Raw genomic sequence first — 21,783 nt, 5'->3', positions numbered from 1 at the left:
TTATAAACTTTCTGTTAGTGCCATTAGTTTTCAAATTTGAAAACACTTTTTTAGTTTTTTTGTTTTCTTTGTTGCTTTATTTATTTTATTTTGTGATTAACTTTACTATAAAAATAGTTTTTTCCTGTTTTTTTGATTTGTTTTTTGCATTATTTATTTTCTTTTGTTTTTTGCTTTAATTTTTAATTCTGCTTGCTATTAGGTTAGCAAAATTATAAACTTTCTGTTAGTGCCATTAGTTTTAGAAAAATTATAAACTTTTTGTTACTGCCATTAGTTTTCAAATTTGAATAGTTAAAATTTGAATTCTTTGAAAATTGTTTGAATCACAAGTTTGTGATTAACTTACTAAAAAATGAGAATAGATGCGCTTATAGAGAAAATTCAACCTAAATTCCTAGTAAATTTCTATGAATTTCAGAGAAATTCACTATGAATTTAGGTTAAACTTTTCTCTATTAGGGCATCTATTTTCACTTTGAGAGGAGCTCAACAAGGCAGAGAGGGAAGGGCTTATAAACCGGTGTGAGCCCCCTTCGGTTGGCGAGGTGGGACTAAACTCGGCCCGCAACGAGGACCAACCCTTTAGTCCCGGTTTGAAAGTTGGCATGGGCCAGGGACTAATGGTCATGGTATTACGAGGGCCGAACCATAAGACATGAAAGCATTTCAAATGAACTCTGAAAAAGTTGAAAGTTGGGATGGTATCATAATTTCACCCACATAGCATGTGCATGTATAAAACGGACAATGGTAGCATGTTCGTGTGTTACAAAGTTGCGGGAGAAAGTCTTCACTTTTTCTTCGCTTTTGTCATTTGCTTATTGCGTCGTAACCATGGATAATCTTCATTGTTTATCAGGATGCTTGGGTCAGCCTTGACATTGAAGGGAGGAATTTCATGAAACTTTTCATAATCTTCAGACATGTCTGTCTTGCCATCCACTCCCAGGATGTCCCTTTTTCCTGAAAGAACTATGTGGCGCTTTGGCTCATCGTATGATGTATTCGCTTCCTTATCTTTTCTTTTTCTTGGTTTGGTAGACACGTCCTTCACATAGATAACCTGTGCCACATCATTGGCTAGGACGAACGGTTCGTCAGTGTACCCAAGATTTTTCAGATCCACTGTTGTCATCCCGTACTGTGGGTCTACCTGTACCCCGCCGCCTAACAGATTGACCCATTTGCACTTAAACAAAGGGACCTTAAAATCAGGTCCGTAGTCAAGTTCCCATATGTCCACTATGTAACCATAATATGTATCATTTCCGCTCTCGATTGCTGCATCAAAGCGGACACCGCTGTTTTGGTTGGTGCTCTTTTGATCTTGGGTGATCGTGTAAAATGTATTCCCATTTATCTCGTATCCTTTGTAAGTCAATATAGTCAAAGATGGTCCCCTGGACAACAAGTACAACTCATCACAAACAGTGTTGTCACCTCTGAGACGTGTTTCCAACCAACTGCTGAAAGTCCTGATGTGTTCACATGTAATCCAGTCGTCGCACTGCTTCGGGTGTTTGGAGCGCAGACTGTTCTTGTGTTCATCGACATACGGGGTCACCAAGGTAGAGTTCTGTAGAACTGTGTAGTGTGCTTGAGACCAAGAATATTCGTCCCTGCATATTATTGAGTCTCTTCCAAGAGTGCCTTTTCCAGTCAGTCTCCCCTCATACCGCGATTTAGGGAGACCTATCTTGTTAAGGCCAGGAATGAAGTCAACACAAAACCCGATAACATCCTCTGTTTGATGGCCCATGGAGATGCTTCCTTCTGGCCTAGCGCGATTACGGACATATTTCTTTAGGACTCCCATGAACCTCTCAAAGGGGAACATATTGTGTAGAAATACGGGCCCCAGGATGACAATCTCGTCGACTAGATGAACTAGGACGTGCGTCATGATATTGAAGAAGGATGGTGGGAACACCAGCTCGAAACTGACAAGACATTGCGCCACATCACTCCTTAGCCTTGGTACGATTTCTGGATCGATCACCTTCTGAGAGATTGCATTGAGGAATGCACATAGCTTCACAATGGCTAATCGGACGTTTTCCGGTAGAAGCCCCCTCAATGTAACCGGAAGCAGTTGCGTCATAATCACGTGGCAGTCATGAGACTTTAGGTTCTGAAACTTTTTCTCTGGCATATTTATTATTCCCTTTATATTCGACGAGAAGCCAGTCGTGACCTTCATACTGAGCAGGCATTCAAAGAAGATTTCTTTCTCTTCTTTCGTAAGAGCGTAGCTGGCAGGACCTTTATACTGCTTCGGAGGCATGCTGTCTTTTTCGTGCAAACGTTGTAGGTCCTCCCATGCCTCAGGTGTATCTTTTGTCTTCCCATACATGCCCAAGAAGCCTAGCAGGTTCACGCAAAGGTTCTTCGTCATGTGCATCATGTCGATTGAGGAGCGGACCTCTAGGTCTTTCCAGTAGGGTAGGTCCCAAAATATAGATTTCTTCTTCCACATGGGTGCGTGTCCCTCAGCGTCATTTGGAACAACTAGTCCACCGGGACCCTTTCCAAAGATTATGTAGTGTAAATCATTGACCATAGAAAGCACGTGATCACCGGTGCACATGGCGGGCTTCTTCCGGTGATCTGCCTCGCCTTTGAAATGCTTGCCTTTCTTTTGACATTGATGGTTGGTCGGAAGAAATCGACGATGGCCCAGGTACACATTCTTCCTGCATTTGTCCAGGTATATACTTTCAGTGTCATCTAAACAGTGTGTGCATGCGTGGTATCCTTTGTTTGTCTATCCTGAAAGGTTACTGAGAGCGGGCCAATCGTTGATGGTCACGAACAGCAACGCCTTAAGGTTAAATTCCTCCTGTCTGTGCTCATCCCACGTATGTACACCATTTTCATCCCACAACTCTAAAAGTTCTTCAACTAATGGCCTTAGGTACACATCAATTTCGTTGCCGGGTTGCTTAGGGCCTTGGATGAGAACTGGCATCATAATGAACTTCCGCTTCATGCACATCCAAGGAGGAAGGTTATACATACATAGAGTCATGGGCCAGGTGCTGTGATTGCTGCTCTCCTCCCCAAAAGGATTAATGCCATCCGCGCTTAAAGCAAACCATACATTCCTTGGGTCCTTTGCAAACTCATCCCAGTACTTTCTCTCGATTTTTCTCCACTACGACCCGTCAGCGGGTGCTCTCAACTTCCCATCTTTCTTTTGGTTCTCACTGTGCCATCGCATCAACTTGGCATGCTCTTCGTTTTTGAACAGACGTTTCAACCGTGGTATTATAGGAGCATACCACATCACCTTCGCAGGAACCCTCTTCCTGGGGGGCTCGCCGTCAACATCACTAGGGTCATCTCGTCTGATCTTATACCGCAATGCACCGCATACCGGGCATGCGTTCAGATCCTTGTATGCACCGCGGTAGAGGATGCAGTCATTAGGGCATGCATGTATCTTCTCCACCTCCAATCCTAGAGGGCATACGACCTTCTTTGCTGCGTATGTACTGTCGGGCAATTCGTTATCCTTTGGAAGCTTCTTCTTCAATATTTTCAGTAGCTTCTCAAATCCTTTGTCAGCCATAGCATTCTCTGCCTTCCACTACAGCAATTCCAGTACGGTACCGAGCTTTGTGTTGCCATCTTCGCAATTGGGGTATAACCCTTTTTTGTGATCCTCTAACATGCGATCGAACTTCAGCTTCTCCTTTTGACTAATGCATTGCGTCCTTGCATCGACAATGACCCGGCGGAGATCATCATCATCGGGCACATCGTCTGGTTCCTCTTGATCTTCAGCAGCTTCACCCGTTGCACCATCATTGGGCACATCGTCTGGTTCCTCTTGATCTTCATCAGCTCCCCCAGTTGCAGCATCACCGTATTCAGGGGGCACATAGTTGTCATCGTAGTCTTCTTCTTCGCCGTCTTCCATCATAACCCCTATTTCTCCATGCCTTGTCCAAACATTATAGTGTGGCATGAAACCCTTGTAAAGCAGGTGGGAGTGAAGGATTTTCCGGTTAGAGTAAGACCTCGTATTCCCACATTCAGTGCATGGACAACACATAAAACCATTCTGCTTGTTTGCCTCAGCCACATCGAGAAACTCATGCACGCCCTTAATGTACTCGCGGGTGTGTCTGTCACCGTACATCCATTGCCGGTTCATCTGCGTGCATTATATATAATTAAGTGTCCAAATTAATAGAAGTTCATCATCACATTAAAACCAAAGTGCATACATAGTTCTCATCTAACAACATATAGCTCTCCAGAGCATCTAATTAATTAAACCATACATTGAAACTATGTAAAACATTTCAATGCGAAAACAAATGCGATCATAATCGCAACCAAGGTAACAATTGATCCAACGGCATAATGATACCAAGCCTCGGTATGAATGGCATATTTTCTAATCTTTCTAATCTTCAAGCGCATTGCATCCATCTTGATCTTGTGATCATCGATGACATCCGCAACATGCAACTCCAATATCATCTTCTCCTCCTCAATTTTTTTTATTTTTTCCTTCAACAAATTGTTTTCTTCTTCAACTAAACTTAACCTCTCGACAATAGGGTCGGTTGGCATTTCCGATTCACATACATCCTAGATAAATAAAATCTATGTCACATTGGTCGGCATAATTTTCATAAACAATAAATGAACCAATAGTTATAAAGATAATATACATACCACATCCGAATCATAGACAGGACGAGGGCCGACGGGGGCGGATACCAAAACCATCGCACTATATAAGATGCAATAATAAATGTAAGAAAATGATACAAGTATCTATCTAAACATACAAGTAAGAATATTTTTCCTTTCAGAAAGAAGATAAGAACAAGAGGCTCACCACGATGGTGTCGGTGATGAGATCGGCGTGGGTGATCGACGGCGGTGAAGATGGGGACGGGGCGTGACGGACTGCTAAATCTAGAAAAATCTTGAGGAAAATGGAGCTTGGAGGTCGAGCTTCGAGAGGAGAAAGCTTAAGTAGTGTGGCTCGGGCATTCCATCGAACACCTCATGTGCATAGGAGGTGAGCTAGAGCACCACAACGCCCTCTCCCCCTCGGCCAGAGAAAAACAGAGCACTGGGGTGCTCTGCTCGCGAGCGAGGGGTATATATAGGCACCTCATTGGTCCCGGTTGGTGACATGAGCCGGGACTAAAGGGGAGCCTTTGGTCCCGGTTCAAGCCACCAACCGGGACCAATGGTGGTGGGCCAGGAGCGAGGCCCATTGGTCCCAGTTCATCCCACCAACCGGGACCAAAAGGTCCAGATGAACCGGGACCAATGGCCCACGTGGCCCGGCCGGCCCCCTGGGCTCGCGAACCGGGACCAATGCCCACATTGGTCCCGAACTGAACCGGGACTAATGGGCTGACCCGGCCTGGACCAAAGCCCTGTTTTCTACTAGACGAGCGATGGTCTTTTCCTACCAATCTATCCCCCTAGGAGCATGCATGTAGTACTTTGTTTCAATAAATAATAGATTTTTGCAATAAGTATGTGAGTTCTTTATGACTAATGTTGAGTCCATGGATTATACGCATTCTCACCCTTCCACCATTGCTAGCCTCTCTAGTACCGCGCAACTTTCGTCGGTACCATAAAACCACCATTTACCTTCCTCAAAACAGCCACCATACCTACCTATTATGGCATTTCCATAGTCATTCCGAGATATATTGCCATGCAACTTTCCACCGTTCCGTTATTATGACACGCTCCATCATTTTCATATTGCTATGCATGATTATGTAGTTGACACTGTATTTGTGGCAAAGCCACCGTTCATAATTCTTTCATACATGTCACTCATGAGTCATTGCACATCCCGGTACACCGCCGGAGGCATTCATATAGAGTCATACTTTGTTCTAGTATCGAGTTGTAAATAAATAGAAGTGTGATGATCATCATTCATAGAGTATTGTCCCAAAAAAAGAGAAAGGCCAAAAAAGGAAGGCCCCAAAAAAGGGATAGTACTACTATCCTTTTACCACACTTGTGCTTCAAAGTAGCACCATGATCTTCATGATAGAGAGTCTCCTATGATATTACTTTCATATACTAGTGGGAATTTTTCATTATAGAACTTGGCTTGTATATTCCAATGATGGGCTTCCTCAAAATGCCCTAGGTCTTCGTGAGCAAGCAAGTTGGATACAAACCGACTAGTTTCTTTTGTTGAGTTTTCATACACTTATAGCTCTAGTGCATCCGTTGCATGGCAATCCCTACTCACTCACGTTGATATCTATTAATGGGCATCTCCATAGCCCGTTGATACGCCTAGTTGATGTGAGACTATCTTCTCCTTTTTGTCTCCTCCACAACCACCATTCTATTCCACCATAGTGCTATATCCATGGCTCACGCTCATATATTGCGTGAAGATTGAAAAAGTTTGAGAACACCAAGAGTATGAAACAATTGCTTGGCTTGTCATCGGGGTTGTGCATGATTTAAATACTTTGTGTGGTGAAGATGGAGCATAGCCAGACTATATGATTTTGTAGGGATAGCTTTCTTTGGCCATGTTATTTTAAGAAGACATGATTGCTTGGTTAGTATGCTTGAAGTATTATTATTTTTATGTCAATATTAAACTTTTGTCTTGAATCTTATGGATCTGAATATTCTTGCCATAATAAAGAATTACATAGAGAAATATGTTAGGTAGCATTCCACATCAAAAATTATGTTTTATCATTTACCTACTCGAGGACGAGCAGGAATTAAGTTGGGGATGCTGATACGTCTCCAACGTATCTATAATTTTTTTACTATTCCATGCTATTATATTATCTGTTTTGGATGTTTACGGACTTTATTATACACTTTTATATTATTTTTGGGACTAACCTATTAACCCAGAGCCCAGTGCCAGTTTCTGTTTTTTCCTTGTTTTAGAGTATCACAGAAAAGGAAAATCAAACGGAGTCCAATTGACCTGAAACTTCACGGAACTTATTTTTGGACCATAAGAAGCCCACAGAATATCACAGATGGACCAGGACAGTCCCGAGCTGCCCACGAGGGTGGGGGCGCACCCACCCCCCTGTGCGCGCCCCTGCCTCGTGGACAGCCCGGAGATCCACCGACGTACTTCTTCCTCCTATATATACCCATATACCCTAAAAACATCGGAGAGCAGAATAGATTGGGAGTTCCGCCGCCAGAAGCCTCTGTAGCCACCGAAAACCAATCTAGACCCATTCCGGCACCCTGTCGGAGGGGGGAATCCCTCACCGGTGGCCATCTTCATCACAACGGCGCTCTCCATGACAAGGAGGGAGTAGTTCTCCCTCGGGGCTGAGGGTATGTACCAGTAGCTAAGTGTTTGATCTTTCTGTAGCGCCCTGAGACCGATGTGCCAGGTGTCTTCCAATTATTCGCTATTGTTGCCTTGTCATTGCTTGCGTGTCATGCATCTCATATCATGTCATCATGTGCATTGCATCATTATGTTTTCAAAACTTGCATCCGTCCCAGTCTCCTCGTTCCGTTCGTTGTCCATTCTGAGCCCAGACACACTTGCACGCGCCCGCGACATGTCCGAAATATTATTTTATAAGTGGCCAAAAATGTTCTCGAAATGGGTTGAAAATTGGCATGTGGTGTTGTTATGTTGTAGGTAGGCCGCCTGCCAAGTTTCATCGCATTCGGAGTTCGTTTGATAGCCCAACGGATAACTATAGCGACATTATAGTCGGTCAAACGTCGGACGTTTTCGGTCTCCGGAAACAGTTGCCGGGTCTCTCTCTCTTCTCTTCTCTCAGCCCAAAGCTTTCTGCATAGTCCGCTGTCAACCGTCAGACCCCGAAACCCTCTCTACACAGTGCATCGAACCCCTCACGTGAGCGTCCGAAACTGTCCCGAACCCGACCCGCTCTGTCGTTACCAACGGGTCCGGATCATCCCCAAACGTCTACAAAACATCACTGTTTTCTTGTTTGGACTCCCGAGCCTATTTATTCTCGTCCGTCGGATTTCGATCGGATGATCCAACTTCCCTCTTTTCCTGTATATATAGTCTACCCCTAGTCTATTTTCGGACCAATCCCTAATCCCTAGGGATCCTCCTAGCCGCCGCCACCGCACTGTCTCTTCTATGTTTTCCGTGTCCGACCAACCGTCTCGCTCCGTTCCTTGATCTCCTCACCCGACAAACTGCAAGCCGCGGCAGCAGCAGTCCGTGTCCACCTCGCCTTCGCGCTCCCGGACACATTCAATGCTCGCGGCTCCTCGCATCCGCGCGCCGCAGAGCATCAACAGCAATCCTGAGCGCCCCATCCCCACGTCTTGTACCTCGATCCAGGATGGATCGGGAGCACAGTTGCTCTTCACTCGTCGCTAGTGGCCTCAACATCTGGATTCGTCGCCGCCTACCCCAGGTCATGCCGCCCAAGCAGTGCAACGCGCCTCCCCTTCTCTTCCTTTCTCCGGTGCCCTCCCTTTGCTCTAAGTGCTGCCGCCATTTTTCTTGTAGGAGCCAAAGCCGAGCTCGTCGCCGGCCTCCTCGGCTTTGTCCTTCGCCGGATCTGGGTTCCCCATGCGCGGATACCTCGTTCATGTCCTTCCCCGCCTTGCCCCGTCGTTGTCCCCGCCGAATCACCTTCGCCGGCGCGACCGTTCCGTCGCGAGCCACCACCATCCTCACAACGGCCTCGCTGGGGGAGAGGACCGAGCCATTGCCTCCCTGGGCTGGCCCCGCGCTCATGGGCCGCGCCAAGGCCCAGCCTCCCGCTGCTAGCTTCCCCTGCAGGCCTCCCTCTCCGTCCAGCGGGCCGTGGCCCATGTGAGCAGCAGCCCCTTCTCTCTATCGGGCTAGCCAGTTTCGGCCGACTCATGTTTTTTTCTGAGGAGTGATTTATCTATTTATCCAGTTAAAACAGAATTGCAGAAAACCCCTCAAACTTCATGCATTTAATAACTTCACAACCGTGCATCGGATCTAAATAAATTATATATGAAAGTTGCTTAGAATTTTGTCTAGTTTAATAATATTCAATTTTCATCCATGTTTAAAATGTTTAAAATGTTGTTTGGTTAAATTTGCTCCTATGTCATGTTAAAATGCTTTAATTCATAACTAAATAACCGTAGCTCGGTTTTAAATAAACTTTATATGTAAATGGGGTAGAAAAATGCCTAGTTTAACATGGTGGCTTTACTTTGCATGTTTAACTACTATAAAATTGTGTTTAGGGCAGAACAGTTCCAATCCTTAAAATATGCACATGAGGATTTTCCGGACTTCTTCTTTGTTGTTCCGGCCTCATTTAAACTTGCCTAGATAGGTAGTTTTCTTTTGCTTCACCTCTTGCCATGTTAATCAACACTTAATATTGTTGGGTACCTAAACGAGAGAGAACTAAATAAGTCACATGGTGTTCCGTCAATATGCAATGGAGTTGCATATTGAGCTCCACTTAATTTGTAGGATTGCTTGTGCACTTTGCCATGCCATGCATAATTAAACCGGACATGCATCATACTTGGTTGTGTAGCATGCCATGATTATGTGGTGGTTGTTTACTATGTGGTTTGCTTCTTTCCGGTGTTGCTTCCTCGGGTTGGTTCCGATAACGTCGCGTTTGTGAGGATCCGTTCGACTACGTCCATTTGTCTTCTTCATGGACTCGTTCTACTTCCTTGCGGGATCTCAGGCAAGATGACCATACCCTCGAAATCACTTCTATCTTTGCTTGCTAGATGCTCGCTCTTTTGCTATGCCTATGATGTGATACCTACCACTAGCTTATCATGCCTCCCATATTGCCATGCCAAGCCTCTAACCCACCTTGTCCTAGCAAACCGTTGTTTGGCTATGTTACCGCTTTGCTCGGCCCCTCTTATAGCGTTGTTAATTGCAGGTGAAGGTTGGAGCTTGTTCCATGTTTGGAACATGGTTATTTTGTTGGGATATCACAATATCTCTTATTTAATTAATGCATCTATATACTGGGTAAAGGGTGGAAGGCTCGGCCTTATGCCTGGTGTTTTGTTCCACTCTTGTCGCCCTAGTTTCCGTCATATCGGTGTTATGTTCCCGGATTTTGCGTTCCTTACACGGTTGGGTTATAATGGGAACCCCTTGACAGTTCGCTTTGAATAAAACTCCTCCAGCAAGGCCCAACCTTGGTTTTACCATTTGCCTCACCCCCACCTACTTTTCCCTTGGGAGTCACGCTCCCAAGGGTCATCTTTATTTTAACCCCCTCCCCCCCGTGCCAGTGCTCCTTTGAGTGTTGGTCCGAACTGAGCTGCCTGCGGGGCCACCTCAGGGAAACTTGGGGGCTGGTTTTACTCGTAGCTAGTCTCATCCGGTGTTGCCCTGAGAACGGGGTACGTGCGACTCCTATCGGGATTTGTCGGCACATCGGGTGGCTTTGCTGGTTTAGTTTTACCATTGTCGAGATGTCTTTTAATCGGGATTCCGAGTCTGATCTGATTGTCTTGGGAGAAGGAATATCCTTCGTTGACCGTGAGAGCTTGTGATGGGCTAAGTTGGGACACCCCTGCAGGGATTTGAACTTTTGAAAGCCATGCCCGCGGTTATGGGTAGATGGGAATTTGTTAATGTCCGGTTGTAGAAAACCTGAAGCTTAACTTAATTAAAATGCATCAACCGCGTGTGTTACTGTGATGGTCTCTTCTCGGCGGAGTCCGGGAAGTGAACACAGTGTTGGAGTTATGCTTGACGTAGGTTGCTCTAGGATCACTTCTTGATCATAGATTCTTGACCGTGCTTTTGCCTTCTCTTCTCGCTCTCATTTGCGTATGTTAGCCACCAAATATGCTAGTCGCTTGCTGCAGCTCCACCAAATATCACTTCTTCTCCACGTGTCCGTCGGCGGGGAATTTGTCCGGCGGGCGCGAGGGGTGGATCTAGGGTTTCGTGGAAGGAGATGATCCGAAAATGGAGGGGGCTATTTATAGGCATAAGTGGAGCTAGGAGAGTCCAAATGAGGTGCGGTTTTCGGCCATGCGATCGTGATCGAACGCTCTAGGACATGGAGCAGAGTTTGGTGGGTTTTGGGCCAAATTGGAGGGGTGTTGGGCTGCAACACACACGAGGCCTTTTCGGTCCCTCGGTTAACCGTTGGAGTATCAAACGAAGTCCAAATGATACGAAACTTGACAGGCGGTCTACCGGTAGTAAACCAAGGCCGCTTGGCAAGTCTCGGTCCAATCCGGAAATGTTTAATCCCCACACACGAAAGAAAGCTAGAAATGACCACCGGAAGAGAACGAAGCGCCGGAATGCAAAACGGACAACGGGGAAAATGCTCGAATGCATGAGATGAACACGTATGCAATGCAATGCACATGATGACATGATATGAGATGCATGACAAAGACAACAACACACGGAGACAAGGACCCGAACCCGAGAAATAAATATAACTTAACACCGGAAACAGCAAGAGTTGGAGTACAAATAGGGAAAGTTACATCTGGGGCGTTACAGGCGGTCTACAGCTGATCGAACTGCATAAGGCGGCGGAACTAGCCATGAAAGATATGGTTATCCGGCTATGGCCTGCCAAGCTGATTCCAAGCAACTACTTCGGGCTCGTGAGGCAGCTTGTAAGCGCTTGCCCTCGACTTGACGTCATCAAGCGGTCGGTCTGTATAGAAGGAGCGCGAATGGCCTTCGCCCGCGCAAAGGTGCACTGGGGGAAGATGGATGCCGAAAAGCTAATGACCGGAGCACCGCCAGAGGGGAAGGAGCACCGCAAGCCCAAATTATATTATGAGAGTGTCCTGAAAGGATCCTACCTTGCAGCGGAGCTATGCACCAAGGACATTATATTTCCATGAATTCCAATCATATTGTCCTTTGTAATGTTTGAACAAGGTCGTTTATTTGTCGCCTGTTATATAAAAGTTTACCCTCCTGTACGGCCGTTTTTATATTAAACCTGAGAGTTGGCTAGTCGTCGGCTTCTGCCCCCACGTAAGAAGTACGGGGGTGTTCGGGATAAACCTGAGCACTCTTTATCTCAGTTTTGCATCCTTCGAAGGAGGTGCTCAGCACTACGAACCAGGCAATCGGACTATAGGGCTTTATCACTCTCACTTAGCCATAGGAGCTTTAGATGGTCGGCGCAACCCGTTGTGTTCGGAAGACCGTACTAGGGGCTCTATAAGCGCCTGATCGGAGAAAAACCGATCCATCGCATGCTGCATTGGTTATGGAATTATGCGGGAGAAATCCTTAAAGATTTTGTAACCGCTCGAACAGCTGACCAGCTCTCGCCGTATCATGATAGTCAGTTTTCAGCTTTCTCTACTGAGGTGCTCATCCGGAAGAACTGGGACACAATCGCAGTAGTTCACCTAGTGCTACCTTAGCCGATATAGCAGAACGTAAGGTACCAAAACATGGGAGCCAGGCAAACCCAACTATTGACCCAAGACATGATTCGGAGCTGATGCATATAATGCTATAGGTTCAGGGTGCCAAACTTCCATGAAGGTGTTCAGACTTTTATTGTTGTGTTATGGGAAAAACGAAGCCCCGGGCATATTTAAGGAATATCGCTGTGTACGGATGCCACTTGACAAAATGATTTCGATAAGAAATAATCAGCAGGTAAACATCATATAAATCCACATGTTGTATTTGAATAATACTTCTATGTGTATGGGTACAAGTAATGTGATAAAAAGGGGTTGTGATAGCCGAACCTGCTATGACCAGGGGGAAGAGGTTGAGTGCGGATCCGTAATATAGCCAGACGGTCACTGCGGGGAATGTCTAAGGATTCCCTAATGCGTTCAAGCTGCCTCCGTGTAGTCTGTCCTGGTCGGTGCAAAGGTGAACATGCGAAGGAAATATAAGAAATGTTTACGTGCCGGAGGGCGGTTGAACCGCTGACTTCGGCCTGTCATGGCCTTCGCCGGAGTGTTTAGTTGAGCTCTGGACGAGCCGGGGTATGCTTCCGCGAAGTAGTTTGGAGCCCCTTGACGGTGTTCGGGAGCCTGTACGTCGACTCAAGGTTTGGCTGCAAGGTGCTGCTCGTTGTTTCTGCTGCTAAGGCAGTGGTGTATTTGTTGGTGCCGAAGGAAGGTTCGGCCTTGCCATGAACCGTCATGACGCCGCGTGGACCGGGCATCTTGAGCTTATGGCAGGCATAATGTGGCACCGTGTTGAATCGAGCGAACGTGGTTCGTCCGAGCAGTGCTTGATAATCACTGTGGAAAGGGCGATTTCGAAGATTAACTCTTCGATACGGTAATTTTCCGGTGATCCGAAGATTACCTCAAGGGCAATGGAGCTTGTACAGCTAACCTCCATACCTGGTATGATGCCTCTAAAAGTGTCTTTAGTGGGTTTGGTCACCGAATGATTGATGCCCATCTTGCGCACTGTGTCCTGGTAAAGCAGATTTAAATTGCTACCTCCGTCCATAAGGACTCGAGTGAGGTGGAACCCATCTACTATTGGGTCGAGGATTAGTGTGGCTGGATTGCCTTGATTGGCGTTAACTGTACGATCTGTGCGCTTGAAGGTGACCGTCCCTAGTTTATATTGTGGGGCGGCTAGTTCCGTTGTGTCGCCATCCCTAAGGGTGCATATCTGGTCCGAGTTTGCAATTTGGGTGGTATTTACCACATTCACCGATTGAATATGGGGGGATTTCTTTTGCCCTTCTGTGTTCGGTGATCTGGGCTCTTCGTCGCTATCGTCGCTTTGAGACCCCTCTTCGTCTTTGGCGCCTGCCTTGCTGGCTTGTTTGAAGACCCAGCATTCTCTGTTGGTATGGGTGGCTGGCGTTTCTGGGGTGCCATGAATTTGGCATTGGCGATCGAGTATGCGGTCCAGACTGGATGGACCCAGATTTTTATTTTTGGGTGGCCCTTTCCGCTGACCGGACTTTGAGCCCCTGAACCCGGCATTAACTGCCGTATTTTCGGCGTTTTCACCATATTTGCGGCGCTTGTGTTTGTCGCATCGTGGCTTGCCGTTGCTATCCCTGGCTTCTGATATGCCAGGTTTGCTTGTTGTATTGGTACTATGAGCCAACCAGCTATCTTCGCCCACACAAAAGCCGGTCATAAGTGTCGTGAGGGCTGCCATGGATTTTGGATTCTCTTGGCCGAGGTGCTGGGCGAGCCATTCGTCACGGATATTATGCTTAAATGCCGCTAAGGCCTCTGCATCCGGACAGTCGACAATTTGTTTCTTCTTGGTTAGGAACTGGGTCCAGAATTTCCTGGCTGATTCCCCTGGCTGCTGAGATATATGACTTAAATCGTCAGCGTCCGGCGGTCGTACATAAGTGCCCTGGAAATTGTCCAGGAATGCCTCTGCCAGGTTCTCCCAACTTCTGATGGAGTTTGCTGGCAAGCTATTGAGCCAATGCCGAGCCGGCCCTTTGAGTTTTAGCGGGAGATACTTGATGGCATGTAGGTCATCCCCGCGGGCCATGTGAATGTGGAGGAAGAAGTCTTCTATCCATACCACGGGGTCTGTAGTACCATCGTATGATTCAATGTTTACGGGTTTAAACCCTTCTGGGAATTCGTGATCCATTACTTCATCAATGAAGCATAAGGGGTGTGCGGCGCCTCTGTGCCAGGCTATATCACGACGCGGTTCATACGAGTCTTGTCTGCCGTGTTCGGCTCGGCCGGATTTGCTTTTAGTGTATCCGGCGTGACGATCATCATCGCGTGTTGGTGCGCGCCCCCGTGATCCGTAGATCAATCTTGCATGTTTTGCCTTGTTTTCCAATACGTCTCGCTGGTCCCGCATGTTTCCCCGGGCCTTGGCATTTTTGTTTGATTGCCGTCGGGGTGCGGGCTGGACTTCGGGTTGAAATGCCTCTCTGTCTCAGCCATGAGGTGGCCCGTCAGCCGCATCATACGCTGGTGATGTAGGTTTCAATGCTTCCTCCTCGAGGTGAGGTAGCAACCTGCGCTTTGGGTAACTCTTGGAGGGGCGCTCGAGTTCGTATTCCTAGGCCACAAGGACTTCGGTCCATCTGTCTGCTAGCAAATCTTGATCAGCTTGAAGCTGTTGTTGCTTTTTCTTCAAGCTATTTGCTATGGCCATAAGCCGGCTCTTGAAGCGCTCCTGCTCGACGGGATCCGCAGGCACGATAAATTCTTCATCGCCGAGGCTCACCTCGTCTTCGGAGAGAGGCATGTAATTGTCCTCCTCCGATTCTCCATCTGCTGCCCACTCTGGAGGGCTAGCTTGTTCACCCTCCTGCTCTAAATCGTGCTAGAGGGGATTGTTGTCGTCTTCGGCACTATCCGCAGTGTTATTGTCTCTTGTGCCGGTATCACTACTTTTGCTATGGCAGGACTTAGAGCGGCGTCGCTGACGTCGGCGCTTGGGTTGCTTCTTGGAGGGGTCATCCTCCGCTGTCTCGTCGCCATTGCCTTCTTTGGGGGTGTCCACCATGTGTATATCATATGATGAGGTGGCGGTCTAGCGCCCTATGGGCGTTGGTTCCTGTTCGTCTCCTGCATCGTCGTCCATACCGTCAATGTCTTCAGAGTCGAAGTCGAGCATGTCGGTTAAATCGTCGATAGTGGCTACTAAGTGGGTGGTGGGTAGGGAGCAAATTTCTTCATCGTCCGCATCCCATTCTAGCCGGACATAGTTCGGCCAAGGTTCTCCTGACAAGGAGAGAGACCTTAATGAATTTATCACGTCGCCAAAAGGTGAGTGCTGAAAGATATCCGCGGAGGTGAACTCCATGATCGGCGCCCAATCGGATTCGATAGGCATGGACGTAGGCGGCTCGGAGTCCGTGGCCGGAGACGAATCCAGTGGTTCGGCAACACGGCTCTCGTAAGGGGTGAAGTCAGTATCCGGCTCTATCGCCACTGAGAGTGCGGCCTCCATGGCAGGGTCTATCCACCCGTCCTCGGATGGCGCAATTTGCTCCGGATTGAAGGCCAGAGTAGTTGCAGGTGTGATCTCCCAAACACTGTTCGACGGCAGAGCTAAATCATGCTCGTCGTGATCATGCGGCGCACCTGGTATAGGCTCGAATCCATCGAAGATCAAGTCTCCGCGGATGTCGGCAATGTAGTTCGAGTTTCCGAACCTGACCTGGTGGCTAGGGGCGTAGCTCTCAATCTGCTCCAGATGGCCAAGCGAGTTGGCCCGTAGTGCGAAGCCGCCGAATACGAAGATCTGTCCGGGGAGGAAAACCTCACCCTGGACCGCATCGTTACCGATGATTGAAGGAGCCATCAAGCCTTACAGTTACGGCACAATGGAACTCTCAATGAAAGCACCAATGTCGGTGTCAAAACCGGCGGATCTCGGGTAGGGGGTCCTGAACTGTGCGTCTAAGGCGGATGGTAACAGGAGGCGGGGGACACGATGTTTACCCAGGTTCGGGCCCTCTCGATGGAGGTAATAACCTACTTCCTGCTTGATTGATCTTGATGATATGAGTATTACAAGAGTTGATCTACCACGAGATCGTAGGGGCTAAACCCTAGAAGCTAGCCTATGGTATGATTGTTCTCGTCCTACGGACTAAATCCTCCGGTTTATATAGACACCGGAGGGGGCTAGGGTTACACAGAGTCGGTTACAAGGAAGGAGATCTACATATCCGTATTGCCAAGCTTGCCTTCCACACCAAGGAGAGTCCCATCTAGACATGGGATGAAGTCTTCAATCTTGTATCTTCATAGTCCAACAGTCCGGCCAAAGGATATAGTCCGGCTGTCCGGAGACCCCCTAATCTAGGACTCCCTCAACCAGCATCTAGTAAGCACTTCGTCATACCAGGTAGGACACTATTCGTTGCTGCCACCAAGTAATGCCCATATGGTCAATTTTATTCACATCAGCACCAGCCTGTATAAATAAATTATAATTTATTTGAGCAAGTGCTTGAGATGTCATCTATATAAAATTATGGACCAATAAATAAAGTTGCATCTATAGACTACATACTGAAGGAAGCTCCATAAATGCAGATTGTGAAGTGATGCCTCATAAAAATAGCAAGAAGGATTCAAATAGGATACTCATGTATTAAACAAAAACCATGTTTTTCATTCATTTCTTCAATGTATGGAAATAAAATTGGTAAGTATAGATCCTCCTTTATGACGGGCTTGTTTTTAATTACAATTTACTTATTTCATGGAAAGATATCTATGTAAACCTTGGAATGGACATCAACATTTGAGAATTGCCGGAATGGCTACTCTATGATGTCTGATTCTAAGAGCCGTACAGGTTCCGTGGTGTTTCCCGGGTTAGCGGATAACTTCAAACAAATGGACCTAGCATCCATACACACATCTGGTGGAGACCACAGGAACCCATTTCCAATAAGGAGGTTTGGTGTTACTACTAAAAACATGCATTCTTCTAATTAGATTTTACCTTTGCTTCTTGGATAAGATATATATTCCCTGGACAGCTTTGTGTATGCTCACAAAACATAACAGAAAAAAGGAACCGGAGCATGAAGTAGTTCTTAGAGGAAGTCTTCATAATTGCTACTCTAACATTGGTAATCATCTGCCATGACCAATCATTTACTTTAGAGAAAATTTGCACAAATCCATTTAACTTGGAGCGAAAACCAAATCAACAAATAGAGAATTTTAAAACAAAATTATCAGCCGCTATCCATCGGGGGTGGAAACTTAAGAATTCCCCAAATGCGCTAGTAATAACCTGTCCAATGGCCATATGAGATTGAAGACTAAAAGATTACCCAATTCAAAATGCCAGAACCAGTCTCCAAGATTTACCCGAAAAAATTGACTCCAACCAGTATGGACACCACCTGCACAAAATAAGGATTGTTGAGATATTAGAACACTGTAATCATTGCGTGGAATAGGGGTTGTACAGGAAAGAAACAAATGTAGATAGACAGTAACCAAGCCAAGAACCATGCTGCTAGAGGTTATGTTGTCGGAGTAGTAAGGGTGACCGGAGAGTGACAGGTGAGGTAAGCTTATATGCACAGATGCTTGTACTAAAGAAAATAGAAAGTCACACCTACTCCATTGAGCGTCACAGGCAAGTGGCACACATCATCCATCTTGAGTCAACCAGAAACTGAAGATTGATTACTTCCTTCAAACCACAGCAGATCGTTTTTGCCCGTTGAACAGATAAACAGTCGAGCACCGGTTCATACCAACCTGATCGACATGAGGTCCGTGATGCCCGAAGCAGGGACGTGTCGCCCTTCTAGCGTCTCTGCATGTAACCTAGTCTTGTTGTGACTCCCCATTTTAACAGTGCACATGAACTCAATATAACATGAAGTATTCTTATGTGGATCAACAAAATTCAGGTACTCAAGTTTGACAACTTCCAATTCAAATTTCTTGAAGTCTCTAATATACTAATCACCTTCTATTGACATCTAGTACAAAGGATCTATAAAAAAAGAAGTCATATCTAGAATAAATTGGAAGTTGCACTTGAAGGAACCTATCTGACAACCATTCCAGACCCTCGAAGTGATGCACGCCCTGAGCCCCTCCCAACCGAGAGGCCTCCCCAAGTGAAATTGGTTAGATGTTTGTACGTACCTCTGGCTAGTTGCTCGACGTGGTGGATCTGTCGATGGCACGCCCGAGAACTCCAGATATGGCTTGAAAAATTTGACACATGCTTTAGGGATGTATTGTGCCACTGATTTGGGGATGGAGCTCATCGCAGGCTCAAGAAAAAGATGTGCCCTGCTGCGCCTTTAGGGAATATATGAGAAAGAGGACAGCAGCGAGTAGGCGTAGACAAAGACGGTTGAGGGGCTGCGAGATGAATACCATGGCGGCGGCACACCTAGGGTTGGAGAGGGTAGGTCGTGCGTGAGAGTCCGAGAGACGAAAGGAGCATCGTAGGTTTCTCTTTTTTTGAGCAACAGGAGCGTTGTGGGGTGTAGCTGGACGGAAGGAGACTCGTACAAGCCCATTAGGCCCAACTTCACACCAGATGTCCAAAATAGTCACCGGAGCAGCGGCCCAGCACGAAAACGGTCGGTCTTAGTGAACACAACAATTCATGGCGGGATTAAGAGTAATCTAATGGCCAGAAACGTTCCAAGGTGATGATCCAAAGGCTGAAAGTGCTAATAGCCTGAGAGGGCTGGAAAGATGCTCAGTTTTAATGTATCTAAATAGATAGGCCCTTCGCAGAGGGAAGCGGGGATTTGTAGAGGTGCCAGAGCTCGGTTTTGAAATAGAGATGAATAATATTTTGAGTGGTATACTTTCATTGTCAACATAACAACCGAGAGATCTCAATATCTTCCATGCTACACACATTATAGGCGGTTCCCAAGCAGAATGGTAAAGTTTATACTCCCCCACCACCAACAAGCATCAATCCATGGCTTGCCCAAAACAACGGGTGCCTCCAACTAAACAATCCTGGGGAAGTTTTGTTTGCAATTATTTTGATTTGATTTGAGCATGGGACTGGGCATCCCGGTGACCAGCCATTTTCACGTGAGTGAGGAGCGGAGTCCACTCCTCTTGAGAATAACCGGCCTAGCATGGAAGATACATAAAGCCCTAGTTGATACATGAGCTATTCGAGCATACAAAACAAAATGTTTATTTGAAGGTTTAGAGTTTGGCACATGCAAATTTACTTGGAACGGCAGGTAGATACCGTATATAGGAAGGTATTGTGGACTCATATGGAATAACTTTTGGGGTTTATGGAGTTGGATGCACAAGAAGCATTTCCGCTTAGTACAAGTGAATGCTAGAAAGAGACTGGGAATCGAGCAGCTAGAGACCGACAACAGTCATGAACATGCATTAAAATTAATCAACACTGAATGCAAGCATGAGTAGGATATAATTCACCATGAACATAAATATCATGGAGGTTATGTTGATTTTGTTTCAACTACATGCGTGAACCTGTGCCAAGTCAAGCCACTCGAATCGTTCAAAGGAGGATACCACCCTATCATACCACATCACAACCATTTTAATAGCATGTTGGCACGCAAGGTAAACCATTACAAACTCCTAGCAAATTAAGCATGGCATAAGCAACTATAATCTCTAATTGTCATTGCAAACATGTTTCATTCATAATGGGCTGAATCAAGAACGATGAACTAATCATATTTACAAAAAAAGAGGTCGAGTTTGTACCAGCTTTTCTCATCTCAGTCAGTTCATCATATATCATCATTATTGCCATTCACTTGCACGACCGAATGGTGTGGATAATAATAATAGTGCACGTGCATTGGACTAAGCTGGAATCTGCAAGCATTCAATTCAAGGGAGAAGACAAGGTAATGTGGGCTCTTTGTTAGATCAACAATAATTCATATGAGAGCCACTCAACATTTTCATCGTGGTCTTCTCCTCTCGACCCCCAAGGAACAAGAAAAGAAATAAAACTATTTACATGGGAAAGCTCCCAACAAGCAAAAGAAGAACGAGAAATCTTTTTGGGTTTTCTTTTTAATTACTAATACTACAAGCATGGAAAGTAAACTAGCTAAAAGCTACAACTATTTTTTTTTGTTTTTATTAAGGTTTTTCAAACACACAAGAAGAAAGCTTAAAAACAAAATAAACTAGCATGGATGATACAATGAAAAAGTATGAGTACCGACAACTGGCATGAGTGTGTGAACATGAATGTAATGTCGGTGGGAAATACGTACTCCCCCAAGCTTAGGCTTTTGGCCTAAGTTGGTCTATGCCCAAAGATCAAAGTTGTAGCTGGGGTCGTACTGAGGAGGGTCTTCAGGGTGCCACTGATTGGCGATCTCCTCTTAAACAGGAAAATGTATGCTAGTGATTCTTGCATAGGAAACTTTCCTCGTTTCCCCTACAGCAAGTGTATCAATAAATCCCTCCACATCATTACGATGTGGTCCCTCTATGCTGCCCTCAAAGGTATCCTACAAATCCGACAAAAATCATAAAGTGACATCTCCTTATTCTCATCATATAAATAAAATTCCACCGAAGGTGGTGATCTCCTAGCATGGAAATGGAAAATTTGCACAAAAATATTGGTGAGTAAGAGATACTGTTCGCGCTGGTCTTGGAGGAAGTCGGTGAAGCCTGCGTTCTCAGCCAAATAATAAAAATCTTCATAAATCCCGGCTTCTCTCAAGAACTCATCACAAGGACATTCACACGGCCGAACCTTCGAAGTACGAGGGAGATTATACTTGGGCCTCTTATTCTCCTCACCTTGCTTATCCTTAGAGCTTCGGCTCGATGAGCCCCTCAAGAATCTCTTCATCTTTTTCTGAAAATTTCTGAAAGTTTTAGCAACTTAAAATAAAAATGAACCAAACTCAACAAAATCGATAGCAACTACTTCTACAAGTGCCTAGAGGCTATATCATGCATTAAAACTACTTTTGACCACATAAATTTGACATGCAAGCTCAAGAACAGGGTCACCTAAGAAGCAAAAATTTGCAATGAATAAAGCACTAGAACAAAAACTAATTGGACCATTGGAGGAGTCACATACCGAAGAACAATCCCCCAAAGCAGTTTTGTGAATGGAGCTTTGAGCAAGGAGATCGAAAATGGCAGCAAGATGAGCAAGAACTCGGGTTTGGGCTGGTGGATGATTTTTTCTGGAGCAAGACGAAGTGTGTGGGTGCAAGAATAAGTGGAGGGGACCCACATGGGGTCCACGAGGCAGGGGGCGCGCCCTCCACCCCCGTGGGCACACGGTGGGTCCCCCTGATGTGTTCTCAGTGCCAAAAATTCTTAAATATTCTGGAAAAAATCATATTTCATTTTCAGGGCATTTGG

This window comes from Triticum dicoccoides, chromosome 2A (genome assembly GCF_002162155.2).
Source record: "Triticum dicoccoides isolate Atlit2015 ecotype Zavitan chromosome 2A, WEW_v2.0, whole genome shotgun sequence".
NCBI classification, from domain to species: domain Eukaryota; kingdom Viridiplantae; phylum Streptophyta; class Magnoliopsida; order Poales; family Poaceae; genus Triticum; species Triticum dicoccoides.
This window is presented reverse-complemented; position numbering follows the sequence as displayed.